This window comes from Phycodurus eques, unplaced genomic scaffold (assembly GCF_024500275.1).
Source record: "Phycodurus eques isolate BA_2022a unplaced genomic scaffold, UOR_Pequ_1.1 contig_284, whole genome shotgun sequence".
NCBI classification, from domain to species: domain Eukaryota; kingdom Metazoa; phylum Chordata; class Actinopteri; order Syngnathiformes; family Syngnathidae; genus Phycodurus; species Phycodurus eques.
This window is the reverse complement of record NW_026904281.1, coordinates 14,550-30,540: the sequence shown is the minus strand read 5'-3', so window position 1 is coordinate 30,540 and position 15,991 is coordinate 14,550. Positions and strand designations below refer to the sequence as shown.

At 43.5% G+C, this 15,991-nt stretch overlaps 1 long non-coding RNA gene across 1 annotated transcript; it reads right to left on the bottom strand.

Annotated features, from left to right (window-relative positions):
- Window positions 1-249: 249 nt before the first annotated feature.
- LOC133398699 (uncharacterized) lies at window positions 250-1,923 on the bottom strand. The gene is made up of 3 exons (XR_009767982.1): window positions 1,797-1,923; window positions 1,014-1,131; window positions 250-271 (listed from the first exon to the last, which is right to left on the bottom strand). It is a non-coding gene; the product is annotated as an uncharacterized LOC133398699 (long non-coding RNA).
- Window positions 1,924-15,991: the final 14,068 nt, after the last annotated feature.

The following is a 15,991-nucleotide window of genomic DNA, read 5'->3' as shown; positions in this document are numbered from 1 at the left end:
AACATCAGTCACTTACTCTTATGCTATGTCCATTGCATGAGTGTTGCTGGACAATATTGCCTCCATTTCAGCTCGAAGCTCAGGATAGCTACTGTAAGTTGATGCCCATTTTCTTACTAAGTTTTTGGAATAAGGAAAGTCTCTTTGTATGAACTCCACCTCATCACTGTTTTTCCACTGAGAAACGCCTTGTAGCAATCCTATCACCATAGGCTGGAATGTAAGAGGCCAAAGCAGCATCATCTTTTTCTCCAATTATCGAGCTGTCAATCTATATTTAAAAAAAAGAAAAAGAAAAGAAAACATAAGACATGATGAAACAAACTATTATCTCCAAGAATATTTACTTCTGTGTTTAATTCTCGGACAACAAATTACAAATGCCTAATGCAGATGATAACACAGTGGACAGTGTAAGACAATAAAAACAGATTTGGAAGCTGGCAATAATGTGAGTGCGCTAATATAACATCAGACATTTAAGTTTACAGCTAAGTTTCTAATAGAGAATGCTCAGACCATATCTTAGAGAACCTGATGACCCTCCATGTGAAACATCTTGTTCACTCCAGATAAAGAGTCAAGTCTACAACCGTTTGCAGAGGTTCACCTTTTTTTTGCAAGTTTAAAAAAAAAGATTTTGCAACTATAAGACACAGGTATTTGGAACTGAAAAATACAGTATAGTATTTCAGTTTTAAGATAAATCAACTACTGAAGAGCTAGGAATTATTACAACTCCTTTTTTAGATGAGCATAATAATTCTCAATATTATACTTAGTCCCCACCACCACAATGTCGTCTGTATTTTTTCATTTTAAAATTCACGCTGCGGGCCCAATTGTAGCCCCCCAGCGGTCAAGTTTTGGCCTGCGGGCTGAATGTTTGACACCCCTGGTCTAAAATGTATTGGTAAAAGTATAATCATAAATTAATTTGAATGTAAAATATAGTTGAGAAAATAATCTAAAAATTAATAGATACCAGCAGGAACAAATTTCCTGTGACTTACATGATCTTGTTTAATTTTCTGAATACTCTCCTCATGAACACCTCTGTTGCGTAGAAATTCCCACAGACCATCATCATCTTGTGGGAGGCCAGGGGTTGAGGATGTAGCCATTGCAATGCTGGCATTGAAAAAATGTAGGAAAAGGGCATCATCGATATGTGTAATCATTTGAAACTCAACCTGTCATCAAATGTGCTTACTTTAATGTGCTTACTCAAATCACCACCAAAACTGATTTGTGTTGTGTCCTTGTGTAATGAAAGCCTTGACTGGTTATTCAAAAATAATAACATAACGGCACTCTAATAGTGCAAAAGAATAAACTCAGCAGCTCAATGTGGGCTTTTATCAGTTTTGTTGTTGTTGTTAACAGTATTTCAATAGTCTACTGGCAACGTTCTGTGTTGTTTACATGCTTACGTGCCCCATGTTAAACAATTAACACTGGTACTATGCCTCTGTAGTGTTAGTGTATACTTGGTATATAAACTAACGTTACAACGAATGTCTCGTTCTACTTACGGAAGCGTAATGTTATTGTATACTAACGTGATGATGAAAAGCACGTTGTCAAGTCAAGGACGAGCAATGAACAGCATCAGCTAAACATATAGTAACTGTTACCTTACTGAAATCATGTCGAGGAGACGTTCGACTTCGTCAATTACTTACTTGCTACATAAAACCATATAGTAAATATTGGCTTACATTAGAATAGTATGCAGTCTAAAACTAAAGTATTTAGAGCACTATACAATGTGTGTTACTCATTATGTGACTTACCTTAATTGAAGCGGTAATGTAAACGCGTATGGGCAGGTTGAAGGTGTGCGAGCAGTAGTCCGCCATGAGTGAGTCCGCAAAGAGTCACTTGCAGTTCGCAGGTTCTCGCGTGAGTTCGATGTGTCCCGATAACTCAGAAAAAAAATTAGTCCGAAAAACAGAAAAAAAAAACAGTCCGAAAAACAGGTGGGAAAAAAAATTGTCAGAAAAACAGAAAAAAATAGTCAGAAAAACAAAGCCCTCAAAAAAATTACTCAGAAAAACAGGAGTTTTTTTTTTTTATCCAAGTGAATGCAATATGCTTCCGTAGCAATCAACACACTTTGTAAACATGTTTCCCAAAATAAAGTGCACATCAAAAAAATAAAGTGCACATCAAGTGCATCAAGCATGGATTTTACATCCATCACTGTGGATGTAAAATACACAAAAACACACACACACACACACGCACACACACACACAATCTTGACAAATATGTAAAAAAGAGATCAAATGAAAAGGACACCCCACTGTGCAAGTCAAAATCACAGCAAACGTTTTAAAGAGGCAAGTCAACAGCGCAGCGAACGTTTTAAATAGTTTACAAAGTTGAAAGCACAGCAAACGTTTTAAATAGCTTAAATAGTAAAAAAAAAAAACGCAGCAAACCTTAGGAAATGTAAAACAATAAAAAACGACATGCCTTTCTAACATATAAACGGCCCACGAATTTTGCAAAAGTGAATGACTCCGCTCGTTGTTGTCCGAAAAGGGGGGCGGCTTCCCCTTTAGACAGAGACCCAGTTGAGGAGTAGCGAGCATGGGGCTTCGAGGCTTCTGGAGCCGGTAATTCTGGGAAAATAATTCTGGGTATTTCTGGGAAATGTGGTTCAGACAGCAGCAGCCCTGTAGTCCACCTATTGGATGACGTTATCATGCAGTGTTTTCATTCCGACAATAGGGGCAGTGGTCACCGCGCTGCTCACTCCGCCCACCCCCCCCCCCCCCACCACAATGCAATAACCAGCTTACCGAGCTGGACTCGGGTCCCAGTGGCACCTCAGTGTGCGATTCCGCCGAAAGTGCCCCAAAAAGTCGGCCGTCCGTTTTTTGGGGTGGGGGGGGGGGTGGATTTGCCGCTGCAGTAATGGAGGGCAGCTGAGGCACACGTTTGAAAATTCACCCATTCCGACGCGTTCTCGCCTGACTGCTCATTGACAGTGAATTCCACTCCATGAACATATTTATTTCACAAAATGATTTTGAATGGTTCAAAAACAGGTTGGTTGTGACACACAATTGAAACAACATGCTTGAGATGAAGGCATCCGGCAAGATACCACTCTTCGTACATAATTAAAAAAAAAGTTGCAAAAAAATAAAAAGAGGTTTGGAAAAAAACGGCGGTTTAACAACAGAAAACGAAGTCAGCAACTGCTAGCCACCAGCTCTGAAAGTCCCGTTTGGACGCACCCAAGCTCTGAAGTCAGCTCTGAAAGTCCCGTTTGAAAATGCATACACACTTTCAGCTGGCACTACTGATGCAGGATCTGAAGTTTCAGCCAACTCCCCCAAAGCTTCGGCCAGATAGCAGCCAAAATGATGTGTATCGGACTAGCGCGCCGCGAAATAGTGTTTGTGCGCTCCTGAGGGCCTTAGTACGGAGCCCCCCTGGTGCCAAGGTATGAGAAAAATAAAAATCATTGATAATCTGTTCCCTCAGTTTAGTAATCTGTACCCTCAGTTTAGTAAACTGTACCCTCAGTTTAGTAATCCGTACCCTCAGTTTAACAAATGTCTGGGGATCCGTATACCTACGTATATCTGTCAAGTGAAGTAAATTCTATTTGGATGTTATATTCTTACTGGTGTGAATTCTGTGAATAAATTGTCATGTCGTGATATATCCTACATCCCATTTTTTCAACTGAAAGGAAATATTGCTGTCGTTCGAGGGGGTTGATCATTATATAGCAGTACTAGCAGGACCGGCTACAATTAGCCTGCGTGTTTCCTTTCACTTTCCGTGCTTTTAAACATTCGCTCGCTGCAATCACGCTGTCATGATAACCTTCGTATCCCCGATGTGTTGACGTTAGAGTGGGTTTTTTTCTGGCACATAGCGGCCACCAAAGGGGTCCTAGTTGAGTTGAGTTCCCGCCGCAGAAGTGGAAGTTCGCAGACAGACAAATGCGTCTGTGATGGATCAAGCAATGTACGTATCTTGTCTGCAGTTATTCACCTTTTTGTTTCATGATAACAATTTGTTGGGGCTACTTACTGCCGTACTGAGCTACTGGTATATGCTAAAACATATGGCTAATACACACCCAGAGAATCACATTCAGATTCAAACATTCATTTGATTGATTGAGGAATGTTGTCCGCGTTACATGCCCCTTTTACAAATGAGCAGAATCATATTGCCAAGTTCCAGTACTTTTCATCTTGTTGTGCCTTCAAAGTTTGCCATGGTTATTCAATGAAGCGTAGTGTCCTCTGGTTGTCAAGTGTAAGCCATTTCATTCTAATCAATTGCAGGTAGGCTGTGGTCAAAAAGTCAAAAAGTGGACCAATGAAGCAAAGATGGACCTTCAAAGCTGTTTAGACTGCACAGACTGGAGTGTCTTTGAAAATTCAGCTGGCAGCCTGGATGAATATACGGACACTGTCACATCCTATATCAGTTTCTGTGAAGAGGTTTGTGTACCAACAAAATCATTTCGGACATTCAACAACAACAAGCCGTGGTTCACTGCTAAACTTAAGCAGCTTCGCCAAGCTAAGGAAGATGCATATCAGAGCGGGGACAGGGCCCTGTATAATCGAGCTAGAAACCAGCTTACTAAAGAAATTAACATTGCAAAGAGGATCTATGCAGCAAAGTTGGAAAAACAGTTTAGCGCGAACGACTCGAAATCAGTCTGGCGTGCATTCCAATCGCTGACTAATTACAAGCGACGATCCCCCCAAGCTGAGAACAATAGCACACTAGCCAACGACTTGAATACCTTCTATTGCAGATTTGAAAAGGACAGTTTCACTCCACACACCAACCCGGCCGCACCCGCGACCACAACCACACCTCTGACTTCTGCGTTAACCATCCATGAACAGGATGTGAGACGCATCTTCAAACAACAGAAGATTAACAAAGCAACAGGACCGGACCATGTGTCCCCATCCTGCCTCAAAGTCTGCGCGGACCAGCTCGCTCCAGTCTTCACTCAGATCTTTAACAGATCTTTGGAAATGTGCGAAGTTCCATCCTGCTTCAAACGCTCCACCATCATTCCAGTCCCCAAGAAACCTGCAATCTCTAGTCTGAATGACTACAGGCCTGTCGCTTTGACATCTGTGGTCATGAAGTCCTTTGAACGTCTCGTGCTGGACCACCTCAAGAGTGTCACAGGTCCCCTGCTGGACCCCCTGCAGTTTGCCTACCAAGCGAACAGGTCTGCGGATGATGCAGTCAACATGGGACTGCACTTCATCCTAGAACACCTCGACAGTGCAGGGACCTACGCGAGGATCCTGTTCGTGGACTTCAGCTCAGCGTTCAACACCATCATCCCTGAACTCCTTTCAACCAAGCTTCTCCAGCTCAGCGTCTCACCTGCCATCTGCCAGTGGATTTACAGCTTTCTGACGGGCAGGACACAGCAGGTCAGGCTGGGGGAGGCAACCTCATCCACACGCAGCATCAGCACTGGGGCGCCCCAAGGTTGTGTCCTCTCTCCGCTGCTCTTCTCTCTCTACACGAACGACTGCACCTCAGCGAACCCGACTGTCAAGCTCCTGAAGTTTGCAGATGACACCACTGTCATCGGCCTCATCAAGGACGGTGACGAGTCTGCATATCGACAGGAAGCGGAGCGGCTGGAGCTGTGGTGCGGGCGACACAACCTGGAGCTGAACACGCTCAAGACGGTAGAGATGATCGTGGACTTCAGGAGGCATCCTTCGCCACAGCTGCCCCTCACGTTGTCCAGCTGCCTTGTGTCAACCGTCGAGACCTTCAAGTTCCTGGGAATTACAATCTCTCAGGACCTGAAGTGGGCGAACAACATCAACTCCGTCCTCAAAAAGGCCCAGCAGAGGATGTACTTCCTGCGGCTTCTGAGAAAGCACGGCCTGCCACCGGAGCTGCTGAGACAGTTCTACACAGCGGTCATCGAATCGGTCCTGTGTTCTTCCATCACAGTCTGGTTTGGTGCTGCTACAAAAAAGGACAAGCTCCGACTGCAACGGACAATCAAAACTGCTGAAAGGATTGTCGGTAACCCCCTACCCACCATTGAGGACTTGCACGCTGCCAGAACTAAGACAAGGGCGTGCAAAATCCTCTCGGACCGTCTGCACCCCGGTCACCAGCTCTTCCAGCTCCTTCCCTCAGGTAGGCGCTACCGATCAACGCTAACTAGAACTAGTAGACATTCCAACAGCTTCTTCCCTCTTGCGATCAACTTCTTAAACACCTAACCTATAATTCCATTACAACAAGCTGGCAATTTTTTGACTTGAGTTCGTTGTCACATTTCTGTGGGGCCAATTATTTATTACTTGTGCACTCACTGTAGTTGTCTCGCCATGCTGCACTATTTGCATATACTGGCCACTCATGCCAGAGTAGCATCTGCTCCATTTGCACACTGATTGAGGAGTATCTGTAACATTTGCACAACCGACATTGTCCCAGATGATCGCACTACTTGTCACTTTAAACCGCATACACTCCTTGAAGTCTCAGCGCCCTTTGCACAATGGTCATTGCACCGGACTATTGCAATATTAGTCGTTCGAACTGCTCTAAGTGCTAGAGGACTCTGCATCTTTTTGCACAATTGTTTTTTGTCAATGTCTTTATGTCCCCAAAGTGTTCTGTAAATTGACTGTTTGTTGTACTAGAGCGGCTCCAACTACCGGAGACAAATTCCTTGTGTGTTTTGGACATACTTGGCAAATAAAGATGATTCTGATTCTGATTCTGATTCTGATTCTGATTCTGATGATAATGATCATGATGATTATGCCAATACCCATAAAATATGTGTGGTCTTTTACTGAATTTATAGAAAAGACACAAAGTTACATGAATTGTGAAACCAATGCTAATGTGAAAGACTAAACTGCAAACTATACTACAAATATGGAATGCAGAGATTGAACTCCAGACATGCTAATATACACACAGGGCAGATTCAGTCATTTTTCACATTGTTGAGTTTGACAGGAACCTTATTTTTGTTTCACAGGATGGATTCAAATTTTCGAAAATTCCTTCAAGAGCAAAGAAGGTTAGATGATAATGTCATTGCCACCTTTATTGAAGAGAAGGTATGTACCCCCTTGTAAACATTTGTCGTTTCATCGAGATGTATCTTCAAGGCAATGTTTTTGCTTCATATACGTGTAGTGTGATATGGTTGATTTTTGGGGGGAGTTTGTAAATGTGCAATATCAGTCTCAGTAATCAGGGTTTATGTGGCGAAGTGAGTTTGCACACAAATTATTTTTGGCAGGTGGTGAGTCTAGTACACAGTGTAAATCAAGAAGTACATAAACTATTTTACATTAAATAAATAGCCTAACTCTAGTAATTGAGTGCATGCACCAATGAACTCGTTTGTGAATATCAATGTAAGTGTGTGGCAAGGCAATTATACATTAGGTATGGGTTATATACAGTCCTATAAGGCAATGCAATCTTGCAATGTGAACAGTGGGAAATATTCGATCAGCTGTTTCGTACAGTTGCTGCTGGCAGCTCGATCAGAAAAAAGAGCTCTGTTATTGTCAATCATTTATCTACCTGGCTGTAACAAACATGTTTTACTCTCTCGGCTTTTAACTCATTATGTTTCAAAATTATTGATGATCATGCTATGTAGGTATTGCTACAGCTTCTTGTTGAATTACAAATGTTCTTCTTTTTTCCTCAGATTGGTTGCTACGCTGTCCATGCAATGACAGATCAGCAGCTGACAGAATATGTTCCCAAAATTGGAGACCGAATTGCAATACGTCAGTATTGCAGAAGAGAAGTGGCTGTGTTTGAAGGAACCAACACAACCATATCCAAAGCAACTGAATCTTTGATTTCAAAAATTAAACAAAAGCGGGGATCCAACAATGGCCTTACAGATGAGCGTGTGAAAAAACTTTCTGGCAATTCTAATGCCTCAAAAGAACAACGCAATTATCAAATGGGCCTATTTGAAGAGAATCAGGGCAGATTTGTGCAGGTGAGACAGAGAAGAGGGGGAGGCACAAGACATTTAAAGGCCCCAAAGAATACAACGTCACAATTAATACAAATAGGCAAAACACTATTTTTTCAGGATGGAAAAAAAAATAACAAACCCGGTCACTGAGGACCCCCCCCCCCCCCCACACACACACACACACACACTTGTTTGGATAGGTGGTTAAAGCTCAACATAACACTGACATTTTTTCTCTCAGAACTGTCAATATCAATCGATTCTTTTAGCCTATGTAAATAAATATGCTAAATGATACTCCAATTAATTATTCATTTGATCACATTTCCATTCTACAGTGTAATTGGAAATCTAAACAGAATTCTATTCCCCCCTACAGAACTGGTGTGATATTTGACAAGTACTGGTATTCATTATGGATCAACAAGAGCTCATAGAGCTTTACTTTCATTTGGGACTTAACTACAAACACATTCTGCACGTGCTGAGCTCCAAACACAGGATTGATCTTAGTTTGAGGACCCTCAAACGAATTCTGAAGAAGCATGGATTGTTCCGCCGAATCTATTATGGCCACCCAGAGACAGTTGTGGACTTTATCAGGGAGGAGCTACAAGGCTCAGGGGCTTTGCATGGCTACAGGTGGATGCACACAAAATGCAAAGACAGGGGGCTGCACTTACGTAAGTAAGATGTACGCCTGCTCCTTTCCACGATTGACCCAGAGGGCACCGAATTTAGAAGGAGAAGACGACTGCACAGACGAGCATACTTTGCCAAGGGTCCAAATTTTGTCTGGCATGTTGATTCGTATGACAAATTAAAACCATTTGGCATTTGTATCAGTGGAGCCATTGATGGTTTTTCAAGGCGAATTCTGTGGCTGAATGCATACCATACAAGCAGTGATCCAAAAGTCATCAGTGGCTACTTTATTGAAACCATTAAGGAATTAGGTGGATGTGCGCGCATCGTGAGATCTGACATGGGGACAGAAAATAGTTCCATCCGAGATATGCAGCGTTTCCTTCGTGGGACCCACAATGATGTTCATGCTGGTGACAAGAGCTTTGTTGTTGGGAGAAGCACATCTCATCAGAGAATCGAGAGTTGGTGGGGCTTTCTCCGTCGAGAGTGTGTGGAATTCTGGCTGGACCTCTTCCACAGACTGAAGGATGAAGGACATTTTGATGCCGACCTACTGGACAAGAATCTCATGTTGTTTTGCTTCCTTGGTTTAATACAGGCAAGTAGCAACATTTCATAGGCATTTTGCATGTGTTTACTTCGTGTTGGCCATCCTCTGTGCCATATCATGGCAAAGTTACAAATGTGCTCTTTTATATTTTTCTTCCCATGAATGGGACTTTGAATTGAAAAAGTTCAATGGCATTGCCCATTTGCAAACATATTAAACCTTTGCCCCTCAAAATAACATTCAACATTGGTAAGGAGCAATTTCTAGAAGTTTTCTGCGCCATTAGAAACAAATTGTATTTACGGTGCAGTCTCACTGGATTTTATTCTTTTGGCATAGTAGGCCTTGACAGGCATGTGCACAAACATTTTTGAGGACAGCTGGTACAAAAAAACGTAATTGTTGAAATTTTTGCTGTTTTATTAAAAAAGAAAAACTGAAATATCACACAGCCATAAGTATTCATACCCTTTGCTGTGACACTCATATATTGAACTTGGGTGCTGTCCATTTCTACTGATCATCCTTAAAATGGTTCTACACCTTCATTGGAGTCCAGCTATGTTTGATTATACTATTGTTATTTTATAATACTATAATATTATATTATTTATTTGTTATTGATTATGTATTATTATATTATAGTTTGTATTATCTTTATTATTTATTTATTATTACAATGACCCGAAGCACACAGCTAAAATACCGAAGGAGTGGCTTCAGATCAACTCCGTGACTATTTTTGAATGGTCCAGCCAGAGCCCTGACTTAAACCCAATTGAGCATCTCTGGAAAGACCTGAAAATGGCTGCCCACCAACGTTCACATCCGACCTGACAGAACTGGGGAGGATCTGCAAGGAGGAATGGCAGAGGATCCCTAAATCAAGGAGTGAAAAACTTGTCGCATCATTCCCAAAAAGACTCATGGCTAAATTAGCTCAAAAGGGTGCTTCTACTAAATACTGAGCAAAGGGTCTGAATACTTATGGCTCTGTGATATTTTAGATTTTCTTTTTTAATAAATCTGCAAAAATCTCAACAATTACGTTTTTTTTCTGTGTACATTAATGAGGAAAAAAATGAAAAGTTATTTTAACAAATGGCTGTAATATAACAAAGAGTGAAAAATTTAAGGGGGTCTGAAAACTTTCCGTACTCATTGTATGTAGGCAGCGCGGTGGACGACTGGTTAGCATATCTGCCTCACAGTTCTGAGGACTGGGATTCATGTCCCGGCCTCGCCTGTTTGCAGTTTGCATGTTCTCCCCGTGCCTGTGTGGGTTTTCTCCGGGAACTCCGGTTTCCTCCCACATCCCAAAAACATGCATGCTCGGGTGATTGAAGACTCTAAATTGCCCATAGGTGTGAATGGTTGTTTGTTTCTATGTGCCCTGTGATTGGCTGGTGACCAGTTCAGGGTGCACCCTGCCTCTCGCCCGAAGATAGCTGGGATAGGCTCCAGCACGCCCGCGACCCACGTGAGGAGAAGCGGTACAGAAAATGGGTGCATGGGTATGTATGTATTTAATTTACAGGTCATTTTTATTTCTGTTAATACAGTAAAGACAGTCGATAATACAACTATTAAAAAAGAGGTAAGGAGAGGTTACAAAGGATATAAAAAGTCAACACAAATGGCAGATTTTTGAAGAAGAGAGGGGCTGGGGCAAAGTGGGAGCATATGTGGAATTCTCCCAAGGACTCAAATAAATGCCCATCAGATTTCAAATCACTTGATAAAATTGTGGACAGAGAGGGTTATTTATTTATTTATTTGATGGGGGGGGGGGGGGGGGGAATGGGCTACAGCAAACAAAGGGCACTTTTTTTGCCCAGGGCAAAAGGGCAGGTGCTTGAGCACCAACTAGTGGGTATGTGTGCACGCGCCTGTTCCCTGGTGAAAACTTGAAAAGGATGGAGTTGTCAGTGGTGAACTGTTAAGATGCCAGACATTACTCTACTGGTCTGGATCTGATGGCTATGCAAGTCTCTGCTGACTGGAAAGCTACTTTTTAAAATAGGTTGTTATTACAAAGAGGATTATGTCTAGCCACAAATATGGTCGTGCTCTAACAGTCAATTGTTCGAACAGTCATTGTTTCAACTATGATTACGGTATACTAATAAAAATGTACAAGTTTACCTCAATATGGACACAGAAGCTGGTTTGACCTCAGTGAAGTTTTTAGGAAAGATGTTGAAACTGCTGTGAGTTTTTTTTCCTTCACTCTCACTTTGCCACAAGAGTACAGAAGGCATCCATCCACATTAGTAGAGGTGCAATTGTATACTTAAATGAGATGCTACTTCAATAAAAGGTGTCAATTTTAAGTTTTTATGATATATTGTTCCGTTAACCAATTTGTTATGACAATTCTTTTTGTAACCCCTGTAGGATGAGTTGGATTCCACCAAGGAAATGTGGAACAGCCATCTGATTCGTCCATCCAAGAACGAGCGGGTGCCTCATGGTCGGCCTCATGCAATGTTCATGGTACCTGAGCTGTATGGCACCCAGGACCTTTTGTGCCAAGTTGGTGAGGAGGACTTTATGAGGTGTGAAGGTGACTGCATCCACCGCAATGATGTTGCTTGTGATGCTGATGTGTTCACTCTCTGTACACATATAATGGCACAGAACAACCTTCAAGTCCCAGTCGATGGATATATGGCCATGGACAACTACCTTTACTTGAGAGAGGAGCTCATTTCACTTTTAGGCCTTAGTGGATAAAGGTGTAAAGGGTTTTAAAGTCCTATACAATTTCTAACATGTCATATCATCCAACCAATGTATGTACCTCTTAACTCCAAATGACATGCATGCATCCTCTCTTCTGGATGATACAACACCTGATTTGCCTCTGTAATCCAGCAACCGGAATGTAAAACCCCTGCCATATTTTGAATCCACCTGATCATTTAAAAAAGCAGGTGGACATCCCAGATCCAGAAAGGAAAAATATAATAGTGCAACAAACAGTATTACCCTGAAACCTGCTTTATGAAAATATGCATAGTACATTGCATAAAAACTTGCAGTAAGAGCAGCAGAACGGTTTTATAAAAGGAGGGGGAAAAGTACTTAAAACTTGCATGACAATACCTGTTAAAGTTGTGTGTAACCACACCAAAAGTGCTTCTTTTGTCAAAAACAATGTGCAAATGTAATGTAAACAATGTCAACTCAGTGTAAACAAGTAGACACTCTGGGTGGTATGAATAGAGGTGTTTGACCCAACTTTCAGCGCAAGTGTATATAACAATGAACCACATAAAAGTGCATAATCAGCCAAAAATAATCATCTGATCATCCCACAGTACATTATAAAAGACCCAAAAACACATTCTGGACAAGGTAGCTACCAAACTGTCCATCAAATGCAACAGTATCTGGGTTTATCAAAGGTTTTTAACTATTTAAATTAAAATACAGCTAAAAGAACAGCTGTCTTAACATGCTATCCTTCAGGTAGATAGGTGTTGGATTTATCTCACCAAACATTATAATGAATAAACACAAAAGGAATGAAGACGTTGGTCATTTTACTCATGAGGAGGGCGCATGGGAGATTGTTCAGGTTACAGCCTCTCAACACGCTCTAAACAATCTCCCCCGTCGCTCCTACATTTATTTGAAAATAGGAGGGTTCTACAAGACATAATGTTCTAAGCATTAAGCCACAACACACTAAGGGTAGGGTTTCAAGGTGAAAACATGGCACCTGCCACGTCCCGGCCACGTCCTTCTCTCAGATGATTCCTGCTGAGTCATCTTCTTGAAGGCGAGACATCTTTCTTTCTAAACATTGTCCATAATACTAATGCAAGCTAAGCAAATAAATGATAACTTCTACAATATATCTAACAATAGGGGAACAAAGATGTTGTGTTACAATGAAAACTAAATTATGTCCATCACCCACATGTTTGCATTAAGTATACTATCAAACTCCTCTGCCAACTCAGGGTAGGACCCATAGTTTTTGGGCAACTCCAGAACACAGCCACACGTATGTGACATTGGTCTCCTTGTAAATGGGTTCTCTGGCTCGAAGAATCGCACATAGATCTTCTGAGCAACTAAAAGATCTGCACCTTTGGACAAAAAAAAAAGATATTAGTTCCACACCACATACACCAACCACTCCACACTCGAGAACCCATGTGGCTGTCACTTTCAATTCATGCTCTCTCGTTGTTGGTTTTGCTAGTTCTGTATCCATCAATTGACTATATGTGCATAGACCCACACTAAAACAAAGTTTTTAAAGGGCCTATATCATGCCATTTTAAGACTTCCAAAGTCAACTATTGGCACATATAAACTAATATATTACTTTTGCCACTATAGAGGCAAATTAAATATTAAATATTAATTAATATTAAATATCAGTTTTCCTGATCAGTTGACACAGTATCCTCACTGGCCAGTAGATGTCGTGTGTCCATCACACCAAGAGTACATCTTGAGGAATCAGGCATTTTCAGAAAAAAGTTGACACTTTGTTAGATTTATCTTACCCAACATTACAATGAATAGACACAAAAGGAATGAAGACGCTGGTCTCTTTTTCTCATGAGGAGGGCGCATGGGAGATTGTTCAGGTTACAGCCTCTCAACAGGCTCTAAACAATCTCTCCCGTCGCTTCTGCATTTATTTGAAAATAGGGAGGTTTCTAAGTTTACAAGACACAAGACATTAAGGGGAGGGTTTCAAGGTGAAAACATGGCACCAACACCTGCCACGTCCCGGCCACGTCCTTCTCTCTGATGTCATCTTCTTGAAGGCGAGACATCTTTCTTTCTAAAAATTGTCCATAATACTCATGCAAGCTAAGCAAATAAATGATCCATCCATCCATTTTCTACCGCTTATCCGCCGGGTCGAGTCGCGGGGGCAGTAACTTTAGCAGGGACGCCCAGACTTCCCTCTCCCCAGCCACTTCATCCAGCTCTTCCGGAGGGATCCCGAGGCGTTTCCAGGCCAGCCGAAGGACGTAGTCTCTCCAGCGTGTCCTGGGTCGTCCCCGGGGTCTCCTCCCGGTGGGACGTGCCCGGAACACCTCACCAGGGAGGCGTCCGGGAGGCATCCGAATCAGATGCCCCAGCCACCTCATCTGGCTCCTCTCGATGTGAAGGAGCAGCAGCTCTACTCTGAGATCCTCCCGGATGACCGAGCTTCTCACCCTATCTCTAAGGGAGAGCCCGGACACCCTGCGGAGGAAACTCATTTCGGCCGCTTGTATCCGGGATCTCGTTCTTTCGGTCATGACCCACAGCTCATGACCATAGGTGAGGGTAGGAACGAAGATCGACCGGTAAATCGAGAGCTTCGCCTTTCGGCTTAGCTCCTTCTTTACCACAACGGACCAATACAAAGCCCGCATCACTGCAGACGCTGCACCGCTCCGTCTGTCGATCTCCCGTTCCATTCTTCCCTCACTCGTGAACAAGACTCCAAGATACTTGAACTCCTCCACTTGGGGCAGGATCTCATCCCCGACCTGGATAGGGCATGCCACCCTTTTCCGACTGAGGACCATGGTCTCAGATTTGGAGGTGCTGATTCTCATCCCAGCCGCTTCACACTCGGCTGCGAACTGCTCCAGTGAGAGTTGGAGCTCACGGTTTGATGAAGCCAACAGAACCACATCATCAGCAAAAAGCAGAGATGCAATACTGAGGCCACCAAACCGGACCCCTTCTACGCCTTGGCTGCGCCTAGAAATTCTGTCCATAAAAGTTATGAACAGAATCGGCGACAAAGGACAGCCTTGGCGGAGTCCAACCCTCACCGGGAACGAGTCCGACTTACTGCCGGATATGCGGACCAAACTCTGACTCCGGTCGTACAGGGACCGAACAGCCCGTATCAGGGGGTTCGGTACCCCATACTCCTGAAGCACCCTCCACAGGACTCCCCGAGGGACACGGTCGAACGCCTTCTCCAAGTCCACAAAACACATGTAGACTGGTTGGGCGAACTCCCATGCACCCTCGAGGACCCTGCCGAGGGTGTAGAGCTGGTCCACTGTTCCACGGCCAGGACGAAAACCACACTGCTCCTCCTGAATCTGAGATTCGACTTCCCGACGGACCCTCCTCTCCAGCACCCCTGAATAGACCTTACCAGGGAGGTTGAGCAGTGTGATCCCCCTGTAGTTGGAACACACCCTCCGGTCCCCCTTCTTAAAAAGGGGGACCACCACCCCAGTCTGCCAATCCAGAGGCACTGTCCCCGATGTCCACGCGATGTTGCAGAGGCGTGTCAACCAGGACAGCCCCACAATATCCAGAGCCTTTAGGAACTCCGGGCGAATCTCATCCACCCCCGGGGCCCTGCCACCGAGGAGCTTTTTAACTACCTCGGTGACCTCGAACCCAGAGATAGGAGAGCCCGCCTCAGAGAACCCACACTCTGCTTCCTCATGGGAAGGCGTGTCGGTGGAATTGAGGAGGTCTTCGAAGTATTCTCCCCACCGACTCACAACGTCCCGAGTCGAGGTCAGCAGCGCCCCATCCCCACTATACACAGTGTTGGTGGTGCACTGCTTTCCTCTCCTGAGACGTCGGATGGTGGACCAGAATTTCCTCGAAGCCGTCCGGAAGTCTTTCTCCATGGCCTCACCGAACTCCTCCCATACCCGGGTTTTTGCTTCAGCGACCACCAGAGCTGCATTCCGCTTGGCCAGCCGGTACCCATCAGCTGCCTCAGGAGTCCCACAGGCCAAAAAGGCCCAATAGGACTCCTTCTTCAGCTTGACAGAATCCCTCACCGTTGGTGT